Raw genomic sequence first — 17941 nt, 5'->3', positions numbered from 1 at the left:
ACCTCGTGATCCGCCCGTCTCGGCCTCCCAAAGTGCTGGGATTACAGGCTTCAGCCACAAAAAAACCCAATTACCTCTGCCTCTTCTCAAGAGAAAACAGGAATCCTTATATCTCAAATAAATGTTTTCTTTTAAAATACAAGTTTACAAGGTAATAAGGAGTATTCATGTGATAAGCCTATCAGAAACAAGTCTAAATGCCTGAGCCAATTTTAAATAGTTCACATTTATTCATTTCATACAATGTTGCTATAAAAACAAAGTCTGCATGATAACTCTCATTTGACATTAAAGTAACCAAGATGAAGAGAAGTTACACTAATAAAGGGTTTAGAAGCTAAGGAAACAGGCCGGGCGCGGTGGCTCAAGCCTGTTAATCCCAGCACTTTGGGAGGCCGAGACGGGCGGATCACGAGATCAGGAGATCGAGACCATCCTGGCTAACCCGATGAAACCCCGTCTCTACTAAAAATACAGAAAACTAGCCGGGCGAGGTGGCGGGCGCCTGTAGTCCCAGCTACTCGGGAGGCTGAGGCAGGAGAATGGCGTGAACCCGGGAGGCGGAGCTTGCAGTGAGCAGATCCGGTAACTGCACTCCAGCCTGGGCGACAGACCGAGACTCCGTCTCACAAAAAAAAAAAAAAAAAAAAAAAAAGGAAGCTAAGGAAACAGCATTCTGTGGTCACCAGATTAAGTTTAAATTGTACATGCCTTTTTTTTTTTTTTTTTTTTTTTTGAGACGGAGTCTCGCGCTGTCGCCCAGGCTGGAGTGCAGTGGTGCGATCTCGGCTCACTGCAAGCTCCGCCTCCCGGGTTCAAGCATTTCTCCTACCTCAGCCTCCTGAGTAGCTGGGATTACAGTTGTGCGCGACCATAGTCGGCTCATTTTTTGTATTTTTAGTAGAGACGATGTTTCACTGTCCTGGCCAGGCTGGTCTCAAACTCCTGACCTTGTGATCCACCCGCCTCGGCCTCCCAAAGTGCTGGGATTACAGGCATTGTGATGTATATGACTTTGTAACAAATACTATAATGATGCTTTTCAACCTTAACAGAAACTCATGGGAGTATTTACATAATATAATAATGTTATCGATTTCTTATTTTCTGAAATTACTGTGAAAATGGCAAATTAGCAGTAACTCAGTAGAGGAGTATCACTATTAATACAAACTGCATGCTCATGTTTTTAAAACGCTTATAAAAGTAACTTGAGTAACATTCCTTGTGACGTTATATCCATTTCTATGGCAATAAACAGGCTGTCTTTCAGAATTTTTGTACGTGATATAAGTAAAGCCAGAGGATCAATATTTTTTTAACTAACACTGGAAAAAAAGGCTGAATATTTTCTAAACTTTATGCCCTAGATAATAAAATAAGGGCTGTGTATACTGCCCACATAATCTGGGTGGCCAAAAATGTTAACTTCCCAAATATATTTAGTTGCCAAAAGGATATCCCAATTGCACATCATATTTTGTTACAGTAAGGAAGATTTAGAAACTATAATCATTGTTTCCTCCTCCCAAATTCAGTTTCTGCCACTACTCCGTGTCACCACCATCTCAGCATTTAAATACATAAAACCACAGTCAGCCCAAATGCTCGGGGTCTATGTATGACGACAGAATTCATCTTTGTTTATGCTGCTGATTCTATGAAACTCATTTCCTCCTTTAACCTTTTACCACTTCTTTCTGCGAACTAATTTACACCCACAACCCAGATACACATGATCTTCAGATTTGGGGTTTTTCTTGGAGGGGGCATAGATCTGAAAGTCAGAAACTTATTTCATTCCTAGATACTATTCTTAGCACCAGAACAATGCCCTAACCAAATAAAAAAAATTCATTATCCCAAATTCAGTTCCATTTAGAATCTCCACTAGCCAGGCAGACTATTTAGCAATATTTTTAAAATATTCCTAAGACATAGAATTGAAAAGGCTGGGGTTATCTTTAAGAAATTTAGGGAAATCTGTGAAATGATTCTTTTTAAAAAATATATTTTACCCCAATGTGAATTAAATATGGAAAACTAAAGATACATTTTGGGAAGTTAACAAAACTTTGATCTTTGAAATTGTTACATTCTAAGCAGGTAATTTATTACTTTCACCAAAAGCTTTTGTATTTTCTCTCTTGATGAACAGCAAAGAATATTAAGTCTATAGTAAGCTATAAGGAAATAATAAGCAAAATTTAAGCAAAATAATAAGCAGAATTTATTTAGCTAACATATTAAATAAATTCTGCTTATTCAGGTAAGGAACATTAAAAAAGCATTCTACATATCACAGTCAGTTAAGTCAAAGAAATGTATATATCCCACAAAATAAAGTCTGGGTACTGTCATAATTACTCATATTACACTTCGCAACCTGTAAATTTCTAAAACACATGCTATCATTTCATCTGCATACAAAGTATATGAAAAAACTGTTGCACAAATGTAAGCAACCTGCATAATATAATAAAGATGAACTTTTATCCTTTTTTGATCATTTCTAAAGCTTTAAAATTGTATCAGGACATACTCTGGAGTTCGGTTTCACCAACGGTTTGATTTATCACCCCACATGCGTGAGGCATCAAGTTGAGTGCTTTGTAAATCACAAATTTACAAAAGATACAACCCCCTCCATTTAGAAGTTTATAATTTTGCTGCAGAGATGAATGAAAAGATATGAAAAATAAAGGCAGTGTGAGTGGCATTCGTCAACCACTGTAAGAGAGTAGATGGGAGCACATGTTCCCTTCTGTCCGAGTGGTCATACAAATCACAGGATGGATGGCCTTTGGTAAAAGAAAACTAGTAGGGATCACAGGACATCTGAGCTGAAGATAGCAAAAATAATGTGGCAGAATAAGAAATGTGCAATTAACACGTTTAAGGAAGGGGCAAACCAAACAGATGATCCTGAGATATGCAGGAACCAAGCAGAAATAGGACCTGTCTTATCTTGGGAGCAAAGGTCTTTGTTCAGGGTCATAATAATTTTCTTCAGAAATTTTTACTTTGCTGTGTAGAATGTATTGGGTAATAAAACTAAAAGACAAAAGACCAAATAGAAAGTTACTGCAGTCACTATCTAATAACCAGAAAGTAACAAAGCCTGAATTTGGAAAATGGCAGTGGAAAGACAAACCAAAACTCGTAATTCTTCCTGTTCCAATGAAAATGATTATTGACATAGTCATAATTACTGCTGACTGCAATCAAATGTTAAATACATAAAGGTATAATATAAAACTGAGAACTTGCCTATAGACTTTTAGGAAAGACTTTGATCACATTTATCATCTCACACTTATCCTAAAATGTAATAAACATTATAATGTCCCCTTTGAATGTTTTCTAGGGTACCATATACCATAACTGAATATGTCTTTAATTCAATTTTTGTACTATTTTAAAAACATTTATTGTAGTTGACCTAAAAATAAAACTTCAAGAACTACAATTAGATACCACCTGTATAAAATGAAAGCCAATCTATACTTCTCTATACAAAATTACTTTCCAAAACCTTTTGAGCTGTGCCTGATCTATACTAAGATACCAAAATATAATGTATGTCTCCTATATTTTACAGAAACAGAAATCTTTTATAAATGAACTTCTCAAACTGATTACCAACATAATTTTATTATCCAAATGAAAAAAACACATATTTATATCTATAAGAAAAATTACCTGACCATAATAATAAACCCTAATTTTTGAAAAGTTCATTATTTACATATTACCTTTCAAAGGGATGTGTATGTCGGTTTGATGAAAAAAACTATTTTCAAATTATTCAAATTATCCAAATGTATTATGATGCTTATAACTTACAATTTCTGTTTTCATTTCCTTTAAATATTCCCTGCCCCAGAAAACCTATAAAGGCAAATTTTCAGAAATAAAAACAAATGTGTATCTTCTCCACGCATTCAATAAATAATTAGTCTATGAACAGGTATGTCCTCCTTCCAGATGCTCAGCCTTCCACTAGCTTCTTCAGATTTATTAGTAATGAACACAACAGAAATTCTTGCCTTCAGGGAGTTTCAATTTTAGAAAGATTAAACAATAAACTATAATTTAAAAAGAAACACAAATTTCATTGTATTTTTAAAGCTGTTAAGTGCTGTGGAGAAAGGGAACAGCATAAAGGAGAGAGAAAAAAGAGGAGGTTTCCGTTTTGAATCATGTGGTCACCAGGGTGGACTCCACTAAGAAGATGCCTTTTCAGCTAATGAAAGGACTTTAGTTTTACATCAAGTGAGGTGAAGGCTTTTAAGTAGAGGAATAATTTTCTTTTCTTACTACTCAATAAGAATTGAGTGTCAAAAAGAATACCAATTTCATTTAAGAGTGTGGAGGTAGTATTATCAAAAATGTGTTGGGGGTAAGCTATAAAACAACCACTGTATCCCAGATCTGGGACCCAAGGCAAGCGCTGAAGTGTGAAGATGCCATCTATCCCTCAAAGGGCTGTTCCCTCCACAATACGCCTCCATACTGACTGTCTTCACACGCCAATAGTCCCTCATCCACATTCCCAATGCTGAATATCAAGAAGTTTTAAACCCAATTTGGTGGCAAAATCAAACCCACATTCATGTGAGACGGTTTATAGCCTTGATTTATCCCATTTGGCGAAAATAAACATGAAGAAACATTAACCCTCATAATTTAGGTAAATTTTAAATATCCTAAGCAATGAGAAGTCATAGGCACATCTATATGTACACACACAAAGTATCTGCAAACTCCCCTATTTTATTGAATATAGTGGAGTTGTATCATATAGCAATCTATCACATTCAATTAAAACAGCCATGCTTTTAAAAAAAGAAAAACACACTTCCCCCAAAAGTAAAATTCTACCTAGTATAACTTGGAGTAAGATGGAAAATACGAATCTACTGCCACAGATTTGGATTTTACAGTTTAAAGATACGTATCTGTCATTCGACATGTCCCCTAAACACTGGCTAATTGATTTCTCTGATGTTCAAGCAAAGAAAATGCTACTTATTCCAAAACAGAAGGAAAAATAGGCTGTTTGAAACTTACTTAAAGATAGTACTTCAGCATTTGACATGGCCCCTTTCTCTTGGATTTTTAAGGGTGATTTTAACTAGTCATGAACCGGACTAAAGCACTGTCTTTTAAAAACCCAAAATGTAACTCTATAGCTGTGCTGTCTAATATAGCAACCAGTAGACACATGTGGCCCCTGTGTGCTTGAATGATGACTAGTCAGAATTCAGAGAGCCGTGAGTCAAAGCACACACCAGGTTTCAAAAACTCAGTACAGATTTACATTCTTTTTGAATGCAAAATATCTCATCATTTTATATTGATTTTTTATAGTGACTGAAAGGATAACGTTTTGCAGATACTGAGTTAAATCAAACATATTATTAATTTCACCCGTTACTTTTAACCACAGCTACTAGAAACTTTAACATTTAAAATGTAAAGTTACATAACGCAGCTCACATTATACTTCTAGTGAACAGCACTGCTCTATAGGAAAGACCTAGAAAAAGATTAATTTCTCAAATACTTATCTGCTAGGATGAGTGATATCAATTTTTATCACCAGAATAATAAAAACACAAAGGTCACAAGAAACACCTGTCAGGAATGCTGAAATAAGGGTTTTGTAACTCAAAAGTATCTATTACTTTAAATATTCAGAGAGGTGTCCAAATATTCAATAATTAAAAAAAGCCTTCAATATGTGTTATGTCTGATTTGCTTCAAAATCCGCTTTCAGTATTTCCGTCATACGATCACAAGTACATAGAGCAGGGTTTTGTGTCCTAGTTTCCTTCACTAGGGTTAGAACAAACCCAGGTTTTGTGAGCCAAACACATATTATAATGGAATCAGAAAATAGGTAACTTATTTTTTAACAGATGGGAAAATTTAAATAACTCCTAAGAAACAACTTTGGAGTTTACACTAGGTCAAAGAAAAATAAGTCTCTCTAATTATAAAACCTACCATTAACAAAAGACACACTGATCGACATTTCCTAAATATTCTTAAAAGCACTCTAAGTACCTATTACTCTAAACACATGCATGCCCCACCACTCAGCAGCAGTTCCATTCCCGTGCTGACACTGTACTCATGAGAAATCAACGTTTATTTCTACCAAAAGATCCAAAAAAGTTCACAGCAGCCTTATTTGTAGCCACAAACTTGAAAGAAAACTAAACGTCCATTTACAGTGGAATGGATAAATGGTGGTATAATCATAGAACAGAACACCGACAATTTAGGGGGAAAAACAAATAACATGCACAACATGGATGACTCTTACAGACATAATGTTGATTAAAAAAACACAGACACGCAAGATTTCATATGACATGCTTCCAACTTTATATAGTTTAAAACAGGCCAAACTAACCTATAGCAGAAGATGTCAAAGACTAGTTTCTGCTGGGTACAGGCAGGATTGATTAGAAAATACACAAATATAATAAGCCTTCTGGAGTAGGGTGCTAGTTACTCAGACTATACTTATATAAAAAACAATCAAGTTAACAAATAAGGGTGTCTATTTGATTACGTGAAGTTACACTTCAGTAGGTTTTGTATAAACAGAAGAAACTTTTTCTTAAAAGGACCTTATGCATTACGATTCCTTTTCAAAATAATTACTTAAAACTAATTCTTACCTTGAATATACATGAGAATTTGTCGATTTAATCCTTCAGCTAAACTTTCCATTTCTTTGCAGTTTCTTTTTAGTAACTATCAACTCTATTGAAACATACATTTAATTCTGAGATATGACAACATTTCATGAATTGATAATTCATATTATCATTAAAATTATAACTTCCATCTTTAAAGCTAAGTGTGAATGTTTATACGAAATATTTATAATAGTTCATTCTCATCTTTAATTTGAAAAGATAACTCTAAATTCCATAAAATCCAGTTTCTGATTATATAATTTATTTTACTGGATAAAGTGTATATTAAATTTAACTTATTTTGGGGGTTCGTTTACAAGTCCTTTCACAGACCTAATTTGCTTGTTTAAATTTCTTCCTTGCTTTTGCCTTTCCCTCGTAACTGACAAGAAGAGGAAGAATATGTTGGTTTGCCAATAAATAATAATCTTAAACACAGAGTTTCCATTTTAAAAGTTCAATGCAGCGTACTGGGGAGACTTACTAAAAGACTATGTTCAACCAATCCTAGAAATTCACACTGCTTGATGGTGATTAAGAAAATCTGTAAAAACTGATTTTTGTGTTATTTCATATGAATAAAAATCATGAATATTCAGCTAATAAAGTTAAATCTGTATTACAGTAAAAGAAGGTGGCCAATTCACTACAATCTTAACAAATACATTATTTTATTAGATGTATTTACGCATCCTTCCTTCATCTGCTTCTATTCCAAGCAAGACAGCTGGCAAAAGTTTTCGAGAAGGAAAACACAAGATACAGAGGAGGTATAAGGTTGAACATTAAGAAGGATGCCTTGGATATAGATCAAGAAGACTATGTTCACCACTGACATTAGTCAAATTGGCTGGCATATCCATATGTGGTCTATGAAGTATGCTATGGTCTGAATGTTGTATCTCCCCAAAATTCACAAATTGAAACCATATTTGCAATGTGAGGGTGATTTGGAGGTGGGGACTTTGGGGAGTGATTAGATCATGAGGGGAATGCCCTTATGAACAGGATTAGTTCATAAAAGAGGTCCCAAGAATCCTCTGGCCATCTCCACCCATGTGAGGTTACAGCAAGAAGTCAGCCGTCTATGAGGAACAGGCCCTTACTAGACATTAAATCTCCTGGCACCTTGGTCTTGGACTTCTCAGCCTCCAGAACTGTGAGAAATAAACTTCTGTGGTTTACAAGCCTCTCATCTATGGTATTTGTTACAGCAGCTCAAATGGACTAAGATAAGACAAAGCACAAAGTGAGCAAGCTTCTCAAAAGATGATTTTAACATAACCTTCCTTCCTAGTAATACATCGCATGTCCTGACACTCTGGGTCTACAAGCAGATAAATTATTATGCTGTTCCAATCTATCCACAAATGATCATGCAAAGAGGGAACTTAGCAAATGGATGTTCAGGGGCAAAACCAGGAGGCCTGGCTGAGTCTATCCATGGACCCTGATGATAGACTGATCCAAAAGCAGATGGCAGCTGATCCCTGCACTAGAAGGTGGAGCTGTCGCAGGCAGGAATAATTTTAAGACTGCCTGAATGTTTCAGGTATACTTCACACTGTCTTAGGTAAAAAGGAACTTTATGTATCTCATTTTCAAATCAAGACATTCTTTAAAATAGTTCTATACTAGTAAGGTAAAATGTAAATACCTCATGTTTAAAATAGGTAAAACTGGTTTACTCTAAACCAGACATTTTATTCGATTACACAACATTTTGATTTACCAAAATTGAAATATAACCTTCTTTGTGACAAATGGCAAAGTAGTTTATCAATATCTAAAAATTAAAGAAAAATAACAAAATGTGACATGACATAGTCTTACTTTTCTACAATTGGAAAGTCTTGATAACATTTTAAAAAGTGGGGCAATGAGACAAAAGACAATACCTTCTGGCTGTGTTTCTCCCAAATGTTAAAATAATGAGTCCTGAGAACAGAGTTCTGAAATAGCTCACAATCCAAACACTTCCTGAAAATTAAGAGAAATAAGTGTTACTTCAAGTGCACCTTATCTCAAAGAGTTGTTTTACAATGGAATTTTAATTACTAACTAAATCATCTCAAAAAACAACAAAAAGATGTATTACAAGGTAAAAAAAGTATTCATATTCTTCATGATACACGCTTTCTTTGGACACAGTTGTAGACCACATGTAACAGAACAGCATTAATTACAGAAATATTTGCCAAAATACACTACCCTTTTTTTTTTTTTTTGAGGTGGAGTCTCCCTCTGTCACCCAGGCTAGAGTGCAATGGCGTGATCTCAGCTCACTGCAACCTCCCTCCGCCTTCCAGGTCCAAGCAATTCTCCCACCTCAGTCTCCCAAGTAGCTGGGATTACAGGTGCCCAGCACCACGCTCAGCTAATTTTTGTATTTTTAGTAGAGATGAGTTTTTGCCATGTTGGCCAGGCTGGTCTCAAACTCCTGACCTCAGGTGATCTGCCCCCCTCAGCCTCCCAAAGTGCTGGGATTACAGGCGTGAGCCATCACACCCAGCTAACTACCCATCTGTGTTTATTTTACTGTAAAGACTGTCCCTATTGTTGATGATGTAAAAAGTTAATGTCAAAGATAAAGAGGAATTTCAGTCAAGGCTTCTGGGAGAAAAAGTATTAGAATTATTTAACAGTCACTGCACAGTTTGAAACACCTCATCTCTTTTCTGTACCACTAGGAACAGAAAATGTTAAACTCAGAATTAGAACCATACTAGATACAGAATGACACTGATGTGGAAAAGTTCATACTACCAGGAACAAAAGAGTGGATCAAAGTTTTTGGCCAGCAAGGGATGGAGCAAACAATTTAACATTTAAGAAACTTTATTTTGGTCAACAGGCCAATGGACAGTGCCTGAGTACCACGCTGGTTGGTACAGGATGTCAGAGAGCAACACCAGAGTCCCAACTCATCTGGCTAGAAAGGACACCTACCACCCAGCCAGGCTGATTGTCTGGGCCGGGGGGATTAGGAGAGCGTTGAAATAGATACTGGAGGAGTCTTAGTGATGAAGAACTGACAGTGAATGAGTGGATGAGAGAGAGTGTGCATGCGTGTGTAGTAGTAATTAAGGGCATATATTTTTCACTGCAGTTGGTCCATCTAAAACTACGATCTTCTCTTTTATGATATTATTTTTACTTAAGCCTGGCATGTTAATTGATTAAGGCTCTATGATTAATTGATGTCATTTATCAGACATTTACGGAGTATCAGCTGTATACCTTGCACCATGCGGGGTACTGAGGGTTCACAGACACAGGCAGAATAACAATAAGCAAGATACAGACTAACTGACCTACAGGTATAGTGGTGAAGAGCCTGCTTGGTTAGGATGTTGGGGAAGTATTACTCTAAGAAATTTGTTACCTTTATGTGGTTTTAAGAGATTGAAGGGCCCCCAGTAAAATGAAAGGAAATGAAAAAGAGTTATTTTGGGAGGTTAGAATTCAGGTTTACAGATTTATTTTTATTCAAAGCTATAATCCTTGAGAACTGATCACAGGTTCTAGGCTAGGAATTGAGAGTTCTAGAAGTGTAAGTCAGATCTAAGTGGCGTATCTGATAGAAATGGAATGCTGCTATGGTGGTATCGGGGAGTTTGCACGGTACCGCCCTTATCACCAGTAGCTTCACTGTCCATTGGCCTGTTAGCATTTTACCCACAGTAGAACATCTTTCAAGATGGGAGTCAATCCTCTCAAACCCTGCCACTACTTTATCAATTAAGTTTATATGATATTCTATATCCTTTGTTGTTATTTCAACAATGTTCACACAGTATCTTCAATCAGGAGTAGAACCCAGCAAAGTTATCCATAAGGGGTGGAAGCAGCTTTTTTCAAACTCCTATTAATGTTAATATTTTGACCTCCTCCCATTAATCACAAATATTCTCAATGGCATCTAGAATGGTGAATCCTTTTCAGAAGGTTTACAATTGCCTTTGCCCAGATCCATCAGAGGAATCACTACCTATGGCAACTATAGCTTCACAAGATGCATTTCTTCAATGGTAAGACTTGAAAGTTGAAATTATTCCTTGATCCACAGGCTACAGAACAGATGCTGTATTAACAGCCATGAAAATGAACATTGACTTCCTTGTGCATCTCCATCAGAGCTCTTGAGTGACCAGGTATACAGTCAATAAGCAGTAATATGTTAATAGGAATCTTTTTTTTTTTTTTTTTCCTGAGCAGTTGGTCTCAATAGGGGGCCTAAAATATTCAGCAAACCATGCTGTAAACAGATGTTCTGTCATCCATGCTTTTTCTTCCATTTATATAGCATAGATAGAGGAGATTTAGCATAATTCTTAAGGGGCTTAGGATTTTTGGAATGGCCAAACATTGGTTTCCACTTCAAGTCACCAGCTGTATAATCCACTAACAAGAAAGTCAGTTTGCCCTTTGAGGTTTTGAGGCCAGGCATTGGTTTCTCCTCTCTAGCTATTCAAGTTCTAGATGGCATATTCATCCAACAGAAGGCTGTTTCATTTACACTGAAAATCTGCTGTTTAATGTAGACATCTTCATCAGTGATCTTACCTAGATCTTCTGGAAGCTTGCTGTAGCTTCTACATCAGCATTAGCTGTTTCATCTTGCACTTTAATGTTATCCAGGCAGCTTCTATCCTTAAACTTCATGAACAAACCTCTGCTAGCTTCCAACTTTTCTTCTGCTGTTTCTTCATCTCCCCTCAGCCTTCGTGGAATTAAAGAGAGTGAGGACCCTGCTCTGGATTAGGTTTTGGCTTAAGGGAATGTTACGGCTGCTTTGATTTTCTATGCAGACTACTAAAATATTCTCCATATTAGCAGTAAGGCTGTCTATTAGTCTGTTCTCACACTGTATGAAAAAATGCCCGAGACAGCGTAACTTATAAAGGAAAGAGGTTTAATTGACTCACAGTTCCGCATTGTTGGGGAAGTCTCAGGAAACTTACAATCATGGCACAAGGTAAGGGGAAAGCAAGGCACCTTCTTCACAAGGCAGCAGGAAGGAGAAACGCCGGGCAAAGGGGGAAAAGCCTCTTATAAAACCATCAGATCTCGGGCGGGCGCGGTGGCTCACACCTGTAATCCCAGCACTTTGGGAGGCCAAGGCAGGCAAATCACAAGGTCAGGAGATCGAGACCATCCTGGCTAATATGGTGAAACCCCGTCTCTACTAAAAATCAAAAAATTAGCCAGGCGTGGTGGCGGGCACCTATAGTCTCAGCTACTCAGGAGGCTGAGGTGGGAGAATGGCGTGAACCTGGGAGGCGGAACTTGCAGTGAGCCCAGATCGCACCACTGTACTCCAGTCTGGGCAACAGAGCAAGAGGCTCCGTCTCAAAAATAAATAAATAAATAAATAAATAAATAAAACCATCAGATCTCGTGAGAACTCACTATCACGAGAACAGCAGGGTAACTGCCCCTGTGATTCAATTACCTCCACTGGGTCCCTCCCAGGACACATGGTGAGTATACGAACTACAATTCAAGGTGAGATTTGGGTGGGGACACAGCCAAGTTACATCAGGCTGCTCTGTGTTCTTATCATTCATGTGTTCACTGGAGTAGCACTTTTAATTTCCTTTAAGAACTTTTCCTTTTACATTCACAACTTGGTCAACTGGCACAAGAGGCCTAGCTTTCAGACAAGTTTGGCTTTTGACATGCCTTACTCACTAAGCTTAATCTTTTCTAGCTCTTGATCTAAAGTAAGAGACCTACAACTTTTCCTTGCACTTAAATACTTAGAAGCCATTATAGGGTTATTAAATGGCCTAATTTCAATACTGTTGTGTCTCAAGGAACAGGGAATCCCAAGGAAAGGGAGATGAGATGGGGGAACAGCCAGTCTGTAAAGCAGTCAGACCACACTTAACAATTAAGTTCGCCAACTGATATGGGCACAGTTCTTGGTACCCCAAAACAATCACAACAGTAACACCAAAGATCACTGATTACAGATCACCGTGACTTATATAATAATATGAAAACGTTTTAAAAATTGTGAGAATTATCAAAATGTGACCACAAAGACACAAACTGAAAACATGCTGTTGAGAAAATGGTACTTGCTCAACGCAGGGCTGCCACAAACCTTCAATTTGTAAAAAACAAAATTATCTTCAAAGAGCAACAAAGTGAAGCACAATGAAAGGAAGTATACCTACACACCAGCAACACCAAAGCTATCCTACATCATTAACAGGGTATGTCACCTATGTGTATAAGTCAAAGATACCTGGAATCGTAACTACGGGCAGCATGTTCCAAAATCTTAGTTGACAGAAGGCATCTCCTCAAGATAGAGTTTATAATTATCACACAAAAACAAACAGAACCTGAAGAGACCTCCAGGTGATTAAGGGAAAAAAAAAAAAAAAAAAAGCATTATCATTTCCTATTAGGACATTACTTTTTCAGGAGCTAAATAAAAACATTACCAAATCATTTTATGTAATAAAATTTAACTTTATTTTGACCTCCCTCATAAAGCAAATAAACCTCTCTATCCAATAAGGTTTCATCTGAACTATGTAAGATGATAGGCAATACCTTAATTGCATTCATTTACATGACTTTGAAACTATTCTGGGCTGAAGTCACTGACTGCAAGGTCACAGAATACAAAAAAGTAGAATGCATGCAATTTACCAAGGAGAAATGATCCACTTAGACAGCGTGGCAGCACCTTTTCCATCCTTCATTAGGGGATACTAAATACTTAATGCAATCAACAGGTGCAGACATCTCCATTTAAAATATATCACACAAATACATACACACACACACACGTATTCATTTTACAAATATATAAATAACATTAAAATATATATTTAAGTCCATCATATATTATGGTTTTCTTCTTAAAATTAATCTGCCTAAATAGAGGTAAAGCACAATTCTACACTCTAATAGCATTTAGAATCAAAATACAATATAGGGCTATTATTTTTCCATTGTCTTGTAAAATTTCTAACACCTAATATTCAGGTTACAAAGCTATCGTTTTAGGACAAGAATTTAAAACACAGGAGGCCAAGTATGTTGAGTCCCTGCTTTCATTTTTTATAGCCTAAACAAGAATATATTCAACTAATTTGCTTAGAGAAGCACAGTTTACATGTCTCAAATCCAATAATACCATATTAATAAAAGAAAAGAGGTACAATAGATTGAAAGATTAACTAGCATAGATTACAGGGGATAATGTGTATTCTCCAAAACCTCAAGAGTACATCAAAATACACACACAAAAAAGTTAACCCTACAAAATATTTCCCTTTAGCTTTGTAAAAAAGAATTGTAACACAAACTAGGCACTACTGGCACTTGAGTTACTGGAGAAAAGGGAAGGAACTCAAAAGAATAGGATTTAGGGTACCTTTTAAATATTTATAATATTAGTACACATGCAGAATATGAAGTATTTGTCTCAGGTTTAATACAACATCACCAAAAGATTCATTTAAGCAGTTTCCACCCATTACATCAGGTAAATCTCTCACATTTAATTTACTATCCAAGCACTTTCACACTACTCAAGCCAATCTTTTGCAACTTACAAATGATTTAATGAAAGAGAAGCAATGATATTATAAAATTTATTCTTCACCTTCTCTCCCTACAGAGAAGGGCAAAACTTTTTTCACGTAAATCTATATTAGATCCAAATCATTTCAAGTGATGCTACTCCACAAAGAACACAAGGATGGACACATATTTAATTAAGATATTCCTAAATAAATTTGAATACATGATGTCACTTCGTCCTTTGTAAATGAGAAATAAAATTTCTCAATCTTTTTTTAAGTTAAGACAATTCACTTTGGATTAGCTTAGTTTTAAAATAAATGCATACACATATATGATAAAATACTAACTACTATTACTGTCTACATATAACTTTCAGTGACCACATCTGGGTATTTTAATTTTCTTTCTGTAAGAAACAATTCAGGGCCAGACATGAAATATATAATCTGTGTAACTAGGTAACAGGCAGTTAATGGTTCACATTCTTTGACAAGAATAAGCTATTGACCCCAATCAGAACCTTCCAATGTATCTCCAATGTTGTTGGCTACATTTCTATTTGAACTCAAACCTCAGGAAGAATATAATCTTCTGTTAAGATAACTTTTGTTTTCTTCAAACATTCTCTCTGTGCCTATCCCAAAAGAATGAATCAATGCTATATATTCCTAAGTTCATTGATTATGAGGACAATATCTGAAGATTTCATACACATAATATTGGGATCTTTCCTTGAATATCAGAATATGTTGGAGCCAATTTCTATAACCACAACCTAGTATCTGTGTATCTTTAAATGAGCTACAATCCAGAACTGAAAATGAACTACATTAATGGCATCGCACTTAACAGCTTTCAAAGAATAGGTTAGAGTCTAAGTTCAAACATGCTGTTATTTTTCCTTCCATTTACTTCATACAATTAGAAAAAAATGTTCTTACCACTCTCACTGTGGACTCATGTGACCACAGTACATCCTACCCTTAAAGCAAGTACACATGTGTGTATTGTTTACGTTTCTTGTTTTCCGTATATTATGATGGCTTTGACTCCTTTCTGGCTGGGAAGAGATTGCCCCTCTAGGTGCCAGCCAATGCTTAGAAAAGGCAAAGGACTCAGTGCGCCTTTCACATGCAGACTGACCAATCCACAGCCTACCTCCTCCACCTGGCCCACACACCCAGGAGGCAATATTCCCCTGCCTGGTATCTACCAGGCAAACTAGGGACCACTCTTACATTTCAGAGCTTGTATACCTACAACTTATTCAAAGCTATTATTACTATACACCTATAGCTTCTTAGTAGTAGTAGCAGTAGCATTTACCTACAGCAAATGCAAACCAGCTAATCTTGAACTTGGTTACCTGCCCTGCCTTGCCTTTCCCACAGATACTCCAGAAACGGCTGCAGCCTGTTCTCTCTCCTAGCTCCTGCCCCTTTGGCCCCTGGACCAAGGCTGGGGCTTTCTCATGTGGCCCTGAATGTCATGCTGTGCCTCCAAGAACTCATGAGTACAATAAACTTTGTCTTCCTGAGCCTCTCCTGTGTCTCCTTTTCACATGCACCTGACTGACCACATAAAAGAACACAGAACTCTGCGTGTGTGCGCGCGTGTGTGTGCGTGCGTGTGTGTGTGTGTGTGTGTGTGTGTTATTTTCATTTTATTTTTCCTTGTTCAGGAGGTCAATAAAAAATTATTACACCTTTAAAAAGAGGTACCTAAATAAACAAACCTACCAATTCTGTATGCAAAATGAAATCCTGGACTGGCAGTGGTGCTCAGATAACACTCAGAAAAGAACAATGTGTCTGAAACTGTAAGGAACAGGTCAAAAACACTCCATTTAAAATGTGAACACCTGCTACAGACTATGTTAATTCACAAGTCCATCTAGGAAATGTTTTTCTTCCTCCCTCACCTGTTCCCCCACCTATCTTGCATTCAACTCCATAAACAGCAGTTCTCCCCCATTATAAAACAGTTGACGGTTAAAACAATGAGCCAACCAAGAAAGGATAATATTCTATAACTGACATTTACTGCATTGGCCTTGGACTTCTAATCTTTACCAGACGGGCACACAAATCAATCCATCAGCTCATAAAGGTGTGCTTTTTTAACCTCTAAAACAGATGGGATTGGCCAGAAGTGTCTGGCATGTCAAACTGCTAATCACTGCTGCCCTTTGCACAAAATAACCCACTTAAGTTGAGGCATGGTTGCACTGTCACCGACATTAGTCTGTGGGAAACCCATTTAACTGTCACACACTCCTGCCACTCCTGCTCTCCCTTAATTAAGCCTAATGCCTTATGCTTTGACCTTTTGTTCTAGCCTATTAACCCTATCTAGTACAAGTTCAATTATGTTAAGCTAAAAACTTTGCTGTAAAATATTAAATGCCAAGCTCAAAAAATCATAAGGGACATCCTCCCAGGCCTAAGTTCTATTCACCCTGATACTCAATACATTCGAAAGTAAAACCTCACTTTCAAAGTAACACTGATACTGAAGCAAGGAGACGTTAAATGACTCACCCATTTCATAGCTTTTCCATGGCAAAGCCTCACTAAAACCTATCTAATCCCTAGTTCCAATTCTTTAATCTCCATGGTGTTTCTGATTAATGGTTAAACCACCCGGAAGTGTGTTAAGGACACTAACATTTTCACAACAAATTATTATCCTTCAACATCCTCTAGAATATGCTATGCAAAGAGGTCTAAAACAAAATAAACTGTGACTTCAGTAGTTGAGAAGTAATGATTCCTTTCCCCTCCCACACATCGAAACTTCCTGTCCTATCCCCTCACTATTTTTCTTTTTTCCTCTTTAAAAGTAACAATGGTCATTGAGAACTACTAAACCCTACAACACTCACAAGGTAGTATGTACAACCACTATTTTTCCCCCGATACTTCACTGAAGTATTAATACAGCCAATGGCTTAAACTACAGAAAGCAATTACAACTTGCTACTTATCCTCACCGGACAAATTCACGCAGCATATCTTTTCAAATATGTCTTTTTTACACCTAAATGCATATGAATTGCTGTTCACATTTACCAGAATTCAAAAAAACAGAACCAAAACACTCTCTATTTCACTGTAAAATAAAACAAAATGTAGTCCAAACTAACATGCTATCATTAACGATATTTTAGTTTTACCACAGTGATGTATACTGTTATTTTTCCTTTCATTAACTTCACACAATTAGAAAAAAATGTTCTTACCGCCCTCACTGTGACACATATACAACTTAAAGATCAGTAACATAAAACAAAATTTGAATTTCTGATTGGTGTGAAGAAATCCATATTAATTTTAGATTTTCAAAAGATTTAATATCAGATTTTAATTTTACTTTTGCTGACTGCCCAAAGGTCCATTTTTACCTATTCTCAATATTCACAAATATTGTCAGCTTTTGCCTTTAGCAACCCTAAACTTTACAGGTTTAAAGTAACATGCCATTAAATAGAACACACAATGATTTTGCAAAAGCAAGATCATTTAGAGTGCTGCCAAAACAATGAATAATCTCAATGAGATAATTTATTAAAGGAGGAAAAAAGAGAAAAAGTTTAAAATTCAAAGTGAATGTGTTTGTGTTATTAGAATGATGCCTGCAAAGGAAAGCATTCCTTGGCATTATCGGGAAGAATA

General features: G+C 36.5%; 1 protein-coding gene across 10 annotated transcripts in view; it reads right to left on the bottom strand.

Annotated features, from left to right (window-relative positions):
• NRIP1 (nuclear receptor interacting protein 1) overlaps window positions 1-17941 on the bottom strand; it is a 105547-nt gene that overhangs the window by 74891 nt on the left and 12715 nt on the right. For 7 of the 10 annotated variants that reach the window (XM_073010336.1, XM_073010337.1, XM_073010334.1 and 4 more), the window contains one exon: window positions 8615-8696. The exons of 1 other annotated variant lie outside the window; for it this stretch is intronic. The gene's annotated coding sequence lies outside the window, so the exon portion shown is untranslated. Of the gene's footprint in view, window positions 1-8614; window positions 8697-11282; window positions 14399-17941 lie in introns of those variants that run through there. 2 more of the 10 variants (XM_073010335.1, XM_037982797.2) reach the window with 1 other exon arrangement.

The sequence above is a fragment of the Chlorocebus sabaeus genome, chromosome 2 (assembly GCF_047675955.1).
Source record: "Chlorocebus sabaeus isolate Y175 chromosome 2, mChlSab1.0.hap1, whole genome shotgun sequence".
NCBI lineage: Eukaryota > Metazoa > Chordata > Mammalia > Primates > Cercopithecidae > Chlorocebus > Chlorocebus sabaeus.
Note: the sequence above shows the minus strand (reverse complement) of the source record. Positions and strands in the feature narration are given on the sequence as shown.